Source organism: Apis mellifera, linkage group LG9 (assembly GCF_003254395.2).
Source record: "Apis mellifera strain DH4 linkage group LG9, Amel_HAv3.1, whole genome shotgun sequence".
Classification (NCBI taxonomy): domain Eukaryota; kingdom Metazoa; phylum Arthropoda; class Insecta; order Hymenoptera; family Apidae; genus Apis; species Apis mellifera.
Window position 1 is genome coordinate 3480619 of NC_037646.1, and position 15899 is coordinate 3496517.

At 36.4% G+C, this 15899-nt stretch overlaps 2 protein-coding genes across 4 annotated transcripts in view; one reads left to right on the forward strand and one right to left on the reverse strand.

Annotated features, from left to right (window-relative positions):
- LOC725024 (autophagy-related protein 16-1) overlaps nt 1–15899 on the reverse strand; it is a 572103-nt gene that overhangs the window by 176759 nt on the left and 379445 nt on the right. The window lies entirely within an intron of this gene.
- Nucleotides 1–15899, forward strand: part of LOC413256 — a 206212-nt gene that overhangs the window by 46268 nt on the left and 144045 nt on the right. Inside the window, exon 2 of the mRNA XM_006558824.3 lies at nt 10312–10352. The gene's annotated coding sequence lies outside the window, so the exon portion shown is untranslated. The remainder of the gene's footprint in view (nt 1–10311; nt 10353–15899) is intronic.

The window sequence follows — 15899 nt, forward strand, 5'->3', positions numbered from 1 at the left end:
TCATTAATATTTTGGAATTTCTTATAAAATTAATGAAAATGAAGAGGCAAGAATGTATCGATTCTTATAGGTTTTTTCGTTTAGGATATTAAATTTCGAGCGAATCAACAAATAAAACAATTAAAAGTACAAAGGGTTAGGTAAAGTTGGAAAGTCAAAGCTTATCCAGCAGAAACACGAAAGACAGATCCGTTTCCTCCGGAACGGAGGCTTTCCTATCTTCATCGCCTCTGCGGTAATTTTCATAAACTACGGCAAAGGGTGTTCCGTCATTACAATGCAAAGGTATTTTGCATGTATATGGTCAACCACGAGTGGAACACGCGAGTTAACCTACTCGATAACACCCACACAGTTCGAAGCGTCTGTCTAACTTCGGTTTGTCTCGTCTGGCCAGTCCTCCAGAGATCTGGCTGGTCGAAACTGCTTCCCGTAAACACCGTTACAGGAAGGGCGTACATTGGCACACGAGTGAATCTACACTCAGGATGCACCTGTGCACGAGTTAGTTCCTGGCGTATAAGCACGCGAGTCGTTACGCCTCGTATTTCCATTCCTCGTTTCGTATATGTGTAACGAAGTGATTTCTATCAGATCGTTTTCAGGTAAAAAGAAAATCACGATGCGCTCGATTGAATATCATTGGATATGTTAATACTACTTTTACAGCGTGTAATAATCAGAAATTGTTGTAGTCATTTTAACCTATATATCTATTAGACGAGTTTTAAAATTTTCAAATTAAGTTGCTTAAAATATTTCATTGAAATGAAAAATGAGAAGATAACTTTTGTACAAATTTATTCCAATTCACTTTTTTTTGTATACGCACGCTGGTCATCGCGCTTATCCTTTTCTTGTTCGAGGTACTCAGCTGGCAATTTATGCAGGCTATTTATGCTGGCTTGGTCAACGAGCACTGCTTGCAAACACATACCAAATCTGACCTTAAATTGTATATATATCTAATTAATATTTTTACCGATCGCGCTTGGCCTCTGCGATTTTACCGATCGATAAATGTTAGGTTAGAATCCTCCTCTCGTTTTGGAAAAATAAGTTTCTTCTTTTAAAATAAATTATATTCAGATGATCTAATGTTGAGAAATTTTGCCAGGACTATCTTCTAAATATATCCATTCACTTTTTCATTTTGTAAATTAAACATATTTTTAAGAGGCAGAGAAGACAATCTTTCTAGGTTAGGTTTGACAACTCCACAAATGGGATAAAATCGAATGAAACTGTTACACAATAGATACACATTGCTCCGATCTTTTATTACTATTACATTCACAGCAAGACAATCCAAACCGTTAACGTAACTTTTCAATGATATTTAAACCGGTAAAGATATTCCACGCGTTTAACGAGCCTCGATCATATCGTAAATATGAAAAAGCGCACGATAACTGGCATATAATAAGCGTGAATTCTACATAACGTACGTCTACGTACATTCAAATCACCCGCATCGTTAAACTCTTATTACCATTCTCATTACCCAAGAGCGTACCATTGAAAGAGATTCGAGTTCAAGGTACGTCGAGAGAAACACCTGCGGCAATTGACCTTTTGCCGTTCGGTATGCGTGTTTCGAAGACATTGGGTCTTCGAGGAAGGGGAGGATTTTTGGATTCTGCACGCGTCGTTGCACACGTTCCTCTCCCCTCTCTCTCTCTCTCTTTCTCGCACGAATTATCATCGCAGCACAGTTAGAGAAAGAGAGAGAGGAGCGGGTCGTCCAGGTCGTTAGTTTGGCTCGCGTGGAAATCAGAGCTCGGGCGCGATAAAACGTGAGGAAATTCGGGCGAATATTCGGGGTGGAGAGACGTGGGCTGGAAGGTTAATAGGAACTATGGTGCACGTAGCTCATTCCACGGTTGCGCCAGGTGCATATTATTCACGTCTTGGCCGGATAGATCTCGCGCAAATTCATAAAGCAATCCTTTGTACGGATACTTCTACGAGGTTCGGTGCTCTTTATGGAAATTTCTTGGGGGGAGGAAACCCGGTCAGAGATGGAAAGGAAGAAGGATGGTCGGTAAGACAAAGAGAAGCATCCTGAACATTTCCCTGGGAAAGACTTAAAATATTGTCGGGCCCACTGAAAAATTCTTTTCACAGACGAGTTGTCAAAAGCTTCTCGTCAATTTGCATGACCTTGAACTGGATTATTAAACCTTCTTTTTTCTCTTCCTGATTTTAGTTTCTTCCAATTACACGCAAGAGCGACACAATTTGTATACAGTTTTATCTATCCAAGCAGAGAAAAAAAAGTATGGAAGATTTGTAAATTTCAATCTTAAATAAAACCAACCAAATTTATGATCAATATTTTTAATAATACATAGAAGAATTCTCGTTCTTCCAACGATTTCGTTAAAAAAAAAAAACAATCGAGGACAGCTTCACGACAATTAATTGCTTGCATTTTCCCTGCGGCCATGTTTCCTCCAGTTTGAAAAATCTTATCTGCCCTTCCTTCTCCCTTTTTCAAACCCAGAAGCCCAGTTCCAAGCGGCAAGAGGAATTTAGCTTTAACCACCCTCCTAATTTTACGATCAACCACCAAAGCATCCACCGATAACTAAGACCACTTCCAAGGGATCAAGCGACGTCGATTACCTTTCCAACACCGGTTTTGTGTGTGTGTGTGTACGTGAACGCAATAGGATCCACGCGCATACTTGGCGCGCCTAAGCGAATTCTTTCCGCGTGTCCGTCAACGTGATATCGTTCCAGCATTCGAGAAATTCCTTCCACCCCTTTCTCTCTCTCGCCGATTCTTTCTCGCGATGAATTTGAAAAGAAAGGAAGGAAGGAAGGAAGGAAGGAAGAAATTTTCTTCCTTCTCGATACACGATGCAACGAGCCACTTAAGAGACCCGTATGCGCATTCCTTTAACGCAAGACGGAGGGGATTACGTGAGCGCAATGTTCGTCTTTAATATGCGACAGACGAGTTGACCTCGCCCTTTTCGTGTAGGTGTACTTGTCTCAGACTATTATCCAACTACGTATCTCCCTCTAAGCCGGCAACTGGCCGGGAATTTATAATAAATACGGAGCACGATCTCATCGTTGCGAACAGGGCTCCTCTTCGGACGTATTCCAACGTGTTTTTATAAACGAAGGGTGTAAACGAGAAATTTTTGGCTATTGGAATTTTATAATCTTTTTTAATAAGAGTTTGAGTTAATTTGTAAAGTTATTTTTCTTTTTATAGGTCAATTGATTAAACTTTCATAACATTTCAAATAATGTAAATGCTTAGCAATTTTTTTTTAAACGGAGATGGATTTTCCAGAATGAATTGTATATAATTATATCGGGAAAGGTGTAACGAATACAAAGATGACACGATTGGTCGAAAATTTTATTTCCCAATCATCTCTCCAAAAGGAATATCGAAATTCTGCAAAGTAAAACAATAAATGGAGTCGTGAAAATAACGAACAATTTCACGGGTATGGAATTTAAATAACATGGTTAAATTATTATTGGAAGTGCGGGTCCGTCGAATGGAATATTGAAATTAAAATTAATAGAAAATACCTGTAAATCATCCCTTTACCATTTACCGGAACAAATCACCGTGACGGTACGGAACGCACAACTTCGAAGTTTAGAAAACAATTCAATAAAAGTTAACTCGTTTTTTAACGCATGTTAAACCGGCGAAATTCCGGTTATAATAAATTGTGCTATCACGCGAACCGGTGATTATACCCAGCCATTGTATACAGCTGTGTATTCCAACCACGGTGGATGACACGGTGGAGAATACGACGAGGGATTATCAGATAGGGATCGAGAAAGGAAACGTTAATGCGGACCCGTTGACGCGGTCCTACATAACGATGATAATACGAGCTACTCATAGCTTGGATGGATTTCTATAAATCCCTCGCCGTTTATTCAACCACCAATCCTCTATCCTCAAACATATGTCAAAAGACGGCGTATAAGTCTCTCAGCTTCTTCACTTTGTGTTATAAACCATCGTTCCTTGATACGCTCCTTTTCACCATTCTTCTTCCTTCTTCATTGGATTATCTTCCAGGCTTAGCCGAGGAGCTTTTGTCGTTGTGGTGTACGAGTCGTTGAATCTCTATTCGATGCATTCTTTGTCGAACGCTTTACGTTTCGAGAATAGAATATTTTTCTTTCTTTTTTTTGGTGGTCGATAAATATTTTGTTTGGAAACTTACCTTTCCATCCTTTTCATTGATTATTGTACATGTAATCTAATTTGTAAAAGTTAGATCATGGAATCGATGAAAATAAGATTGTTAAACCTTCCTAAAAAAAAGTATTATTTACTTCTTTCGTGAATTAAAAATTCGCAATAATGTTTCGTTATAACGTAAATATGGCACGTTGATTAAGCGCGATAATCGCATTGTACCAGCAGCTAAGACGATCGTCAGCCATCTGGCGGTTCAATAATCAAGACAAATGCATATTCGTCGACACAGAGGATCCTGTATCGTCTGCTCAGTGATGCATATCCGTCTTAGCGACGCAAATCTGAGGGAAGCCCTTTACGAATTCACGTAGATCCCTCAAAATAAATTCTCCCATTATTTTCTCATAATTCGAAACAGATAGTTCTCCACAAACAAACACATATATATATATTAACCCTCTCCATATAGATGTTATATCGCAGACGGGAAACAGTTGCGCGTTATACCAAGCTAGACAAATATGCGGCGCGACTGCGTATCTCCCCGCTCGAAATGCCCCATTATCGGCAGATTAAACGGTACAACAGTTTCAAATCTCGATGGTACCACCACCTCTCGATTTATGTCGTATCGAACGATCGTTTCCACGAGATATCGCGAGCGAATGAGAGAGACAGAGAGAGGGAAAAGGAAACGAATCGTTTCGAGATGGAGCCACGGTGTAAATGTTGCCCGGATGATCCTGTCCCTTAACCCTCTCCCTCCTCTCACCCGTATGCAGGGAAAGAGGAAAGGAAAAAGAGGTGGTTAACGCCGGAAGCATAGGTTTTACGACCCCTCTTTTCAGCTGCATTAGTCGCATGACAACGTGTTACACACTGCACACGGCTAATTATTAATGTTACGGTTATTACCGCTACATTCGCCGCGGTTATGACCCATAAAGTAACGCTTTATCGATACGCGGAACGTGTTCCAGTGGAAATAGCTGATTGATTCTCTCGCCGTTTTCGAATCCACCTATTTCCAATGGTTCGATCAAGTTTTGGGCGGGAAATTGAAATCGGAGAAATAAACAGTGTGGGGAAGGAGATTTAATCAATTCTTGATCAAGCTTGAAGATGTCCTTTCCTTGGATTTTAGATTAATGTTAATTTGTTAATGGAGTGGAATAATATATGTTCTATTTCTTTTTTACTTTACGTTGCAACGTGAGTTTTTTGTAAGTAAATTATACATGTGCACGATTTATTCTTTTAAAGATTTTTTTTTAATAAATAATATTTAAGTGGATATAGTTCATGATGTTCTAAAGAAGTAAAAATTTGGGGCGAGCAACCCTCTAGATAATAATTAATTCCTTTCATTATTCCATATGGTATAATATTCCTTTTAGGTACTATTTTTCAAATTGCTTGCTCTAAAATTAAATTTCATCTTAATAAATAATACATGTGCAGGATTCATTCTCTTAAAGACTTTTTTTTTAATAAAATCACAAACGTTTAAGTGGATATTAATTCCTTTTATTATTCCATACATATGGTATAATATTTCTTTTAGGTATTATTTTTAAATTTCATCTTAATAAATAATAGATATGCACGATTCATTCTTTTAAAGATTTTTTTTTAAATAAAATCACAAATATTTAGGATTAAGTAATGATGTTCTAAAAATTTGGAGCGAGCAACCCTCTAGATAATAATTAATTCCCTTCATTATTCCATGTATATGGTATAATATTCCTTTTAGGTATTATTTTTAAATTTCATTTTAATAAATAATACATGTGCACGATTCATTCTCTTAAAGATTTTTTTTAATAAAGTCACAAATATTTAAGTGGATAGTAAGTTAAGTAGTTAAGTAGTTTTACTAGAATTAAATAATGATGTTCTAAAAAGTAAATGTAAAAATTTGGGACGAGCAACCCTCTAGATAATAATTAATTCCTTTCATTATTCCACGCATATGGTATAATATTCCTTTTAGGTACTATTTTTCAAATTGCTTGCTCTAAAATTAAATTTCATCTTAATAAATAATACATATGCATGATTTATTCTCTTAAAGACTTTTTTTTTAATAAAATCTCAAATGTTTAAGTGGATATAGTTTTAAGTGGATATTAATTCCTTTCATTATTCCATACATATGGTATAATATTCCTTTTAGGTATTATTTTTAAATTTCATCTTAATAAATAATAGATGTGCACGATTCATTCTTTTAAAGATTTTTTTTTTAATAAAATCACAAATATTTTAGGATTAAATAATGAAGTTCTAAAAATTTGGAGCGAGCAACCCTCTAGATAATAATTAATTCCTTTCATTATTCCATGCATATGGTATAATATTTCTTTTAGGTACTATTTTTCAAATTGCTTGCTCTAAAATTAAATTTCATCTTAATAAATAATACAGGATTCATTCTCTTAAAGATTTTTTTTTAAATAAAATCACAAATATTTTAGGATTAAATAATGATGTTCTAAAAATTTGGGGCGAGCAACCCTCTAGATAATAATTAATTTCTTTCATTATTCCATATGGTATAATATTCCTTTTAAGTACTATTTTTCAAATTGCCTGCTCTAAAATTAAATTTCATCTTAATAAATAATACATGTACAGGATTCATTCTCTTTTTTTTTAATAGAATCACAAATATTTTAGGATTAAATAATGATGTTCTAAAAATTTGGGGCGAGCAACCCTCTATATAAGATAATAATTAATACGTGAAATTTAATTTTAGAGCAAGCAATTTGAAAAGTAGTAGCTAAAAGGAATATTATACCATATGCATGGAATAATGAAAGGAAAATTAATTATTCCATATTTTAAGTTTGCTCGTGAAAGTTCTTATACGAAGAACTTCACTCTAGAACGTAATCATAATTTTAATGAGGGCGCTATACTTAATTGAATTCAAAAGTTGTATATATATATATATATATATATATATATATATATATATATATATATATATAGAGTGAAAAATTTTATAATTCTATATAGAGACGATATATCAAGATATGTGATTATATATTGGCAATATTTTCGCGCGTAACACTTTTATCACGGGGAAGAATAATCAATTCGAGACAGACGATGAATTATTCGCTAATATTTGATAAGTAATGTTAAAATTAAATTTATCCCGCATATAGGATAGGATCGTCCATTAAAACGCACTATGGCACATTTGAGATAACAGTACCAGTCATAACACAGACTCATAATACCAACGTCTCCCGGAGTTTCCTCATTTAAGAATAAAATTTCATTAAAACTGTTCAAAACTTCACCGAAACTTCTCCCCTTACTTTTCAATTACATGATTTATGACACAAGGGAAATAAAACATCCAGTTAACCTTATAAAATCGAATAAGATTAACATTCCTCCCTCCTCTTTAATATTATTATAATATAAAATTATTTTGATTAAATATTTTTACTTTCTGAGATTATATTTATGGATAAACGATTCTACATCCAATATTTATTCTTTCGTCTTAAATAAATCAAAGATCCACGAATACAATTATTGAATGTGAGCGCAATTTTAAAAAGCGCCCTCTTTCCCGCGCTTTTGCAATCTTCGATATTATTATTATTCAACGTAGCTTCGATAGTTTCTCGATCGCTTCGATCCCATCTCCTCGAAAATGGGTAACACGATCCAATTCTTTCTCGCGTATGCCTTCGATTCGAACGGTATTAGCTCCTCGGCCCCATGTTCATCCATTACAGTTTTCAGACACGGAAATTTATCCTCCACCTTCGTCTCCCCTCCCCGGGAATATGAGATCCACGTATAGCCTCGTAAGAAAGGGCGAGAGAGAGAGAGAAAAAAACCTGGAATTAATATTTCTTTCTGCGCCCTCCCCATCTCCCTCCCCCCTTTTCCCTCCTCGCTCGTTTTCTAAGCCGGATTCCCCGAGAAAACTGTGAAAAGAATTTAAATTCCGCGGCGCGAGTTCTTATAACGGCCACGCTACGAAGGCTATGTGTCATATTAAAAAGTTCAGGAGCAAAGGAGATCTTCCGGCCTGACGTTTATTTCTTAGCCCCGGTGATAATACGGAGGCAGAATTTTCATGGCTTTTCATCCGCGCGACTTTTCACTTTCTCCCCGACCAACGTCCAATCCAAGTCATTGTTTAATTATTGAAAGGATTGTGCAATAATATTAATATAATTTCTCGAATCAATTTCGACTACCTTCTTTCTTAGACTTTTCATAAGACTTTAATTCTTGCATCAAAACAAAATCAATTTGTCTTACTAGCAAACCATGAGATATATGTGATAACGACATTTAAAACGAAGTTGGCTGTTATAAACGTTTGACACTAGCGACACTAACGTGAGAAAACGAAACTACTCTCTGAGCGGCCATAATTGCAAGCTCACTTTTAAAAATTATTAATCAAATCGCAGAGAATTTTCTCCTCCGTGAGTCGTTCTCAAATTTCTCTTCTTCTCGCATTGCGTAAATTTTGGAAATCAATTTTTCTTATTAGTAAACTATGAGAAATGTGATAATGACACGATTTAGAACGAAGTTGGTTATAAACGTTCGACACTAGCGTGAGAAAACGAAACTATTCTCCGAGCGGCCATAATTGCAAGCTCACTTTTAAAAATTATTAATCAAATCGCGGAGAATTTCCTCCTCCGTGAATCGTTCTCAAATTTCTTCTCGCATTGCGTAAATTTTGGAAATCAATTTTTCTTACGAGCAAACCATGAGAAATGTGATAATAGAACGAAATTGGCCATTATAAAACGTTCGACACTGGCGACACTAGCGTGAGAAAACGAAACTACTCTCCGAGCGGCCATAATTGCAAGCTTAAATATTCACTTTTAAAAATTATTAATCAAATCGCGGAGAATTTCCTTCTCCGTGAATCGTTCTTCTCAAATTTCTTCTTGCGTTGTATAAATTTTGGAAATCAATTTTTCTTACTAGCAAACCATGAGAAATGTGATAACGACACGGTTTAGAACGAAGTTGGTTATAAACGTTCGACACTAGCGACACTAGCGTGAGAAAACGAAACTACTCTCCGAGCAGCCATAATTGCGAGCTCAAAAGTTTTTTAAAAATTATTCTCACCGAATCGAAAGAATTGGAGAATTTGAAACTCCTCCGTGAATTCTCAAATTTCTCCTCTTCTCGCGTTGCGTAAATTTCGGAAAATCCTTGTAAAGAATCTCCAACGATAATTTTAAATTACGCGCGCAATTACCATAAACCTGGTAAGATCCCTTCCTCGCAGATTCACGAGGGATAGAATGCAATTAATTTCATTAATACGTCGAGAGGAAGGTGTTCCTTTTAATCCGTCGATTAAACCGATAGATAAAACGCGTATCATCAATTCACAATTCGCACCGTGGTATTTAGTTCTAACGCGGGAAAGATGGAAATGGATGGGGATCTTCTTCCCCTCCCCTCCCCTCCTCTCCGTGCGCGGATAGAAGGAGCGGTTAATGCGGCCGCGGAACACACACTTCAAATAGACGTGATCGCTCGAAGGTGGCTGCGATTTCTATGGATGCGATTTGATGCATGCACTCCGCCTCGATATTCGCCGACGTTCACTCGCGTTATATTACTAACCGTATTGCACGTGTCATTACACACAGTGGCGCTAATAACTTATAGTAATGGCGCCATTATAGCGTGGCGCAGAAGTGTATTGTTCGAGATCTCTTTATGGGCTTTGGTTAACCGACGTGAAACGAAAGACGTAGTCGGATCACATTCCACGAATAAATTGATCTACAAACAGGAAGGAAATATATATATATCGAACACTTTACTTTTTATTCGAAAGCGTCTCGTGAACTTTTATTTATGGACCCATCCGAAATCAATTGTTTCAAAAGAAGAAGGAAAGTTATGGGAGGAGCAATCAATTTTTCTGCAAACTTGCCGAGATTTCCTCTGAATTTCGTCGAATCTATTTCCAACGTCGTATATTTCTTGCCGGATCTCTTACTTCTCTCTTCGATGGAAATTTAAATTGCTTGTAAATTCATAAATAAGAAATCTTCTTCCTTTTTTTTTTTAATATTCTTCTTTCTTTTTTTCAGAGCCCAGACTCGGGAACCAATCAATCACTGACACGAGATTGGTAAGTCTATACAATATTTTTTCTCGATCCAGTATGATGTTTAACAGATTCGTGTAATATATTCCTTCTCTTTCGTCACAGTTGAAAAATTTAATATCAACGCAGGATGAACGATAACGAAGATTATTTCGCGATAAGTAGTTGGCGGTTTCCTCCAACCGACGATTCTTCTTCTGTCTTCGCGTCGACGGGAACTTTTATTTAACCTTCTTTTTCTCGAAATAAAGAAAGAAAGAAAGAAAAAAAAGCTCGCTTTATCGCTAGTGTAACTAAAGGGAATTTCCGTCATCCGGCCCGACGTTTTGACACATGACTCCTTAAAGTTTACTCGCACAAAAGTGCAGTTTAGATTTCTCTCCTCCTCCGCCAAGTCTCCTGACAGTTGGCGCGCTCTTTTCGCTCGAACGGATTCGCGTTACTCATTTTCCCACCCGATGGCTTTATACGTGTTTGACATCCTATCCGACCAATCGTCGTAAATTATAGGTGATCGTCGAGTGAATAGATAGAACAAAAAATGTTATCAATAATGTTATCAAAAAACGAGAGAGAATTTTTCGAGTGTTGATCAATATTTGATTTTTCGATCCAAATAATTATTACACTTCCAGTTTTTATTATTAAAAAAAAAAAAAAAAAGGAAAAAAAGGTTTTAAAAATTCAGAGATTCTTCACGGTAGAATTTTACACAGTTTCGCTTGAAATTAATATTAAATCGAGAGAATGAAATAAACTGAAACACTTTAATTATTAATAACGATTCAATGATTAGATAAATAATTTCTTAATATCCTTGTCAATTAATTTTATTGCCGTATTAATATTATAATCTTTTAGAGAGATAATTTAATAAGAAGAATTTATTAACTCCGAATTCCAGGATAATCTTAAGATTTATCGATAAAAATACTATTCATACTCAATCGTATATATATATATAATCTCTATCAAAAGTGATAAACTGTAAAGCTAAAAATAAAATGAATTACGACGTTTCTTTCCTCCTCGAGTAATAACAGAACAAGCATTAATTATTCCATTCATCATGTCTCCTGGAGTGTTAAATCGTTAAACGATGAATGTACTGTTATGTTTATCAAATCATGTTTATGATTGGATTGAACGTAATGGGCGTGTATTATAACCGGCACGTTCACCGGATCTAAGACTATTAAGAGGTTCTTTTTTTCTTCTTCTTCTTCTTCTTCTTCTTCTTCTTTTCCATGGCTAAAACAAGATCTTTATCGGCAATAATTTACTATCCTAGAAAAACATAATGAATCGAATAATTAATGCTTATACCGCTATTAACTTTTTAATATTTATTATTTCGCTTGCAACGTTGAAATCGTTCGTGGATCGAAGGCGTCGATGAATCATTTATGACGTTTCAATAAAAAATTGTATTAAGTAATTTTATATATATAAAAAAAAATTAATACTTTGTATTAATATTTATACAACATCGTGTATATAATAGTATAATATTGTATTATTTACAATCGTACTTGCAATTAACACTTTGCCAGCCTAATGATCCTGTTATTTATGGCCGATTGTTTTATATTACTTTATTTAAAAGTGTTACAAAAAATTCTAACGAGCCGTTTAAAATGCTCGAAAAGAGAATAATCCAACTTCTCTAAGCTAAGAATTAGCTGTTACTTTTATATTTATATATTTTAATAAAATTCGTCCGTCTCTTTCTACAAATATATCGTATCGATGAAAATTTTCCACGATACAAAAGGACGATCGGTAAAGATTTTCAAAAGCCGTTGGATTCGTTAATGCACGGTTGATATCAAATTGTCAGCAAATTGTAATTATTCCAGAAACTCGATCAACGATCAAATAAATCGATTACATTCGCGCAGCGGTTTCATCCAACGATAATCAAGTTGGATTCTCATTAAAAGGAGCAAATTGACAATTCCTCGCGTATCGACTCGGGCCAATGGAGGCGCGTGTGTGCGCGCGTGCGGCGCGCTTACGCGCCATTTATACCGTGCGTATAACACGGCATAACTCGGTTTATCGGCGAGAAACGGCCTGAATTAGTAACCCGTTGCGTGTACCTTGGAATCGAATCAATTTAACCAGCGTCTTCTGTCGTTCAATCAAGAACTTGCACACGTTCCTCGTTCCAAATTTAATTCGTCGATGAAATATTTATACGCGATCCAAACTATTCGACCTGTACAACAGCGTGCCTAATTGTGGTAATTTTGTACTTTGTCAAATTGGAATTTCTTTTATTTCAATCGTGTAAAAAGAATTTATAATTTTTTTTTTAATAAATTGTAAATAATGGAAAATTGTTTATGATAAACTTTATTAAAATATCAACATTTCTTCGTCACGTGAATACGTATCTGCTCTGAGAGTTATCAAGTTATCAAGATCATTTCCATAAAAAAAGAAAGTCTGTTATAAATCTGAGAGTGTGAAAGATTATTCGAGATCGAGACTTGGCATCGAATTCGAGGCAAATTATAATTATAAAGAGAGTTGAGAAAAAGTTTCTCAGATTATTTATAATTAAGAATAGGTGTGGACAAATAAATTGCTTCGTGAAACTCGAGCTCGAAATTATTACACCGATACCCCCCCCTCCGAGTCGAAACGTCGATGCACGCCCGATTACGTTCGTAATAATGCAAGCAATTAAATTATATTTACTTTCAATTTATGTCGTTTACGGTTGAACCGAGTCCCGGCAATCAAACTTGTTCCACGCCGCAATTACTCCGCGTTTAGCAGCCGGTGTTCGCAAGCATGCGTTCGTTAAACAACGATTACCGCGGCATATGTTAATAATAAAAGTAAAACGATTAATGTGAACGAACGTGTTTATGTTTGTCCATCGAGATCGTAAATCAGCAAATAACGACATCGCCAAATATCATATTTCCCTCGATGCATTATACACCGTTCTTGTGTATCATCTAAAAAAATCACCTCTCGATTACAACTTCTCAATCCTCCTCCTGCGTATCTTTCAAAAAGAAGAAGGATCCCTTATAAGATTGTAAACGAAGAGAATTTAACGTCCACCGCGCGAGATAAGAGAAAAGAGGGTAGCAGAATCGAACGAGAGAGAGAGATGCAATGATCGAGGAGAAAGACGTCTGGGAAGCGTTTCCACCTGGCTTCGTTCTCTACCCGGAGAAGATATCTGTGTGGAGTGGCGGTGTAACGCGGTAGGACGGCACGTAATTAACGCCTCATGTAGATGGTATCGCGTTGCGGACGATCCGCGTGACGACCGGTGATGTACGGCCTCGCCGCTGTAATGGAATATTATTATCGGTCAGCATCGACTCGTCGAGGTTGAATTAGCGGCGTCGCTTCTTCCACGACGCCGATCCTCCAAGATGCGAGGATGTCGATGGATCGTCGTCGCCCCGCGTTGCCAGTGTTCGTTCCCGGGGTGAACCGTCGAGAGGCGATCCATCTCGCAACTTTCGCCGCCGTCCATCGGGTGCTCGATCATCGAAACACGCTGCATTCCGCAGATACGTGGAGATGAAGATGAAGGATCTTAACGGGACAAGCGTGCGAGATCCGTTCCCCATCCGAGGACGGGATTCGAGTGGATATTGAATTCGACAGGTAGCTTTTCTTTTAGATTTTTCTCCACCAACCAAGAATCTGAGTCTCTGAATATTCGGTGAATTTAAGAAAGAGGATTGCTTTCAAAATTGTCTTCGATTAAAGTGATACTGTTGCAAGAAAAAGTGGAGAGAAGAATTCGTAGAGGTATAAAAAACGGACTTTGGGAAGTTGTTGATTTAAAAAAAAAGGAAGGAAGGAAGGGAATTATCAAAGTTTGCTTTTCGACCAACTTTATTCCATCGTTTCGATCTATGCTTACCTCGTTATGCACTTTTTTAACGAGCCTCCGTTAAGTTTCACAAACTTAATTATCGCGCGACAATAATCTCAAAACAATTTAACGAGCCTTGAAAACTTTATCTAGGGCGATCGGCATAAAGGGCCCCCTTGTAAACGGGGGATTTTGAAGGCGCGAGGAAGACAATGGGGGGAGGGTAGGAGGGATATCTTCATCGAGAAGAACGAGAAAGCGGCGAGATCCGAGCGTCCATTGTGCGAGAAGAACTCGCTGTCGAACTTGGTCGACTTCTTAAAAAGTCGTAAAAGAAGAGAAGGGGAGGGAGGGAGGGAGAGGTTTCTGTCCACAACTGACAGGGACGTACGTCCTTGGCCGTCCACGTTGCCTGGAAAATTGACGTCGAGAAACGACGTTTTTCCACGACGGGATTCTCGGTTCTTGCCCGAAAGCAGTTCTCAAACCGTTTTCAAACCGCTCCCACTTCCGCCATCTTCTTTCGTCCAACCTGTCCCCGCCTTTTATTACGATCGCGCCTCGCTCGACCATGATCGATAGTTTCCAGCTATCTAAATCGTGTTTCTTAGACGCGAATTGATTACTCGGACGGGATCTTTGTTTTTCTTTCCCTTTCTCGCCGGCGTGTAATCCGCGCCACGAGTTGTGCCAGGGATTCGGATATTTTGTTAGGTTAGATACCGTTCTCTCCGCTACGCGTCTTCCCTTTTTTCCTTTCGCGAAAAATATTTAAAAATATTCGTAGTTATAGAAATTATTTATATTAATTAAATAGGATATTTTCGTAAACTTTCATTTTATGAATATCTTCGATTACATTATATGGTAGAGAATTTAAAAATGTACATGATTAAGTTATAGAAGAATAGAAAAAAAGGTACTTTTCATCGCTAGTTAAAAACTTATATTCAAACGTTTCTCTAAGCGTCGAACAGTTATAGAAATTATTTATATTAATTAAATAGGATATTTTTGTAAACTTTCATTTTCAAATCGAATATCTTTGATTATATTGTAAAGAATTTAAAAATGTATATGATTAAGTTATATAGAATAGAAAAAAAGGTACTTTTCATCGCTAGTTAAAAACTTATATTCAAGCGCCTCTCTAAGCGTAGTAGTAGTTATAGAAATTATTTATATTAATTAAATAGGATATTTTTGTAAACTTTCATTTTCAAATCGAATATCTTTGATTATATTGTAAAGAATTTAAAAATGTATATGATTGAGTTATATAGAATAGAAAAAAAGGTACTTTTCATCGCTAGTTAAAAAATTATATTCAAGCGCTTTTCTAAGCGTCGAGCAGTTATAGAAATTATTTATATTAATTAAAGAGGATATTTTTGTAAACTTTCATTTTCAAATCGAATATCTTTGATTATATTATATGGTAGAGAATTTAAAAATGTATATGATTAAGTTATATAGAATAGAAAAAAAGGTACTTTTCATCGCTAGTTAAAAACTTATATTCAAGCGCCTCTCTAAGCGTAGTAGTAGTTGGTCGTAACGAGGAGCTGATTTATGTATCGCGTCTTCGAGGGATACTCGTTCAATTTTTCAACGCCACTTCACGCACCGCGCTCTACAATTCGTCATCTTATTAAAATGATTCGCAGTCGTACCCCTCTTCATTCGGAGGAAACACATGAAAATCGCACGGTCATATA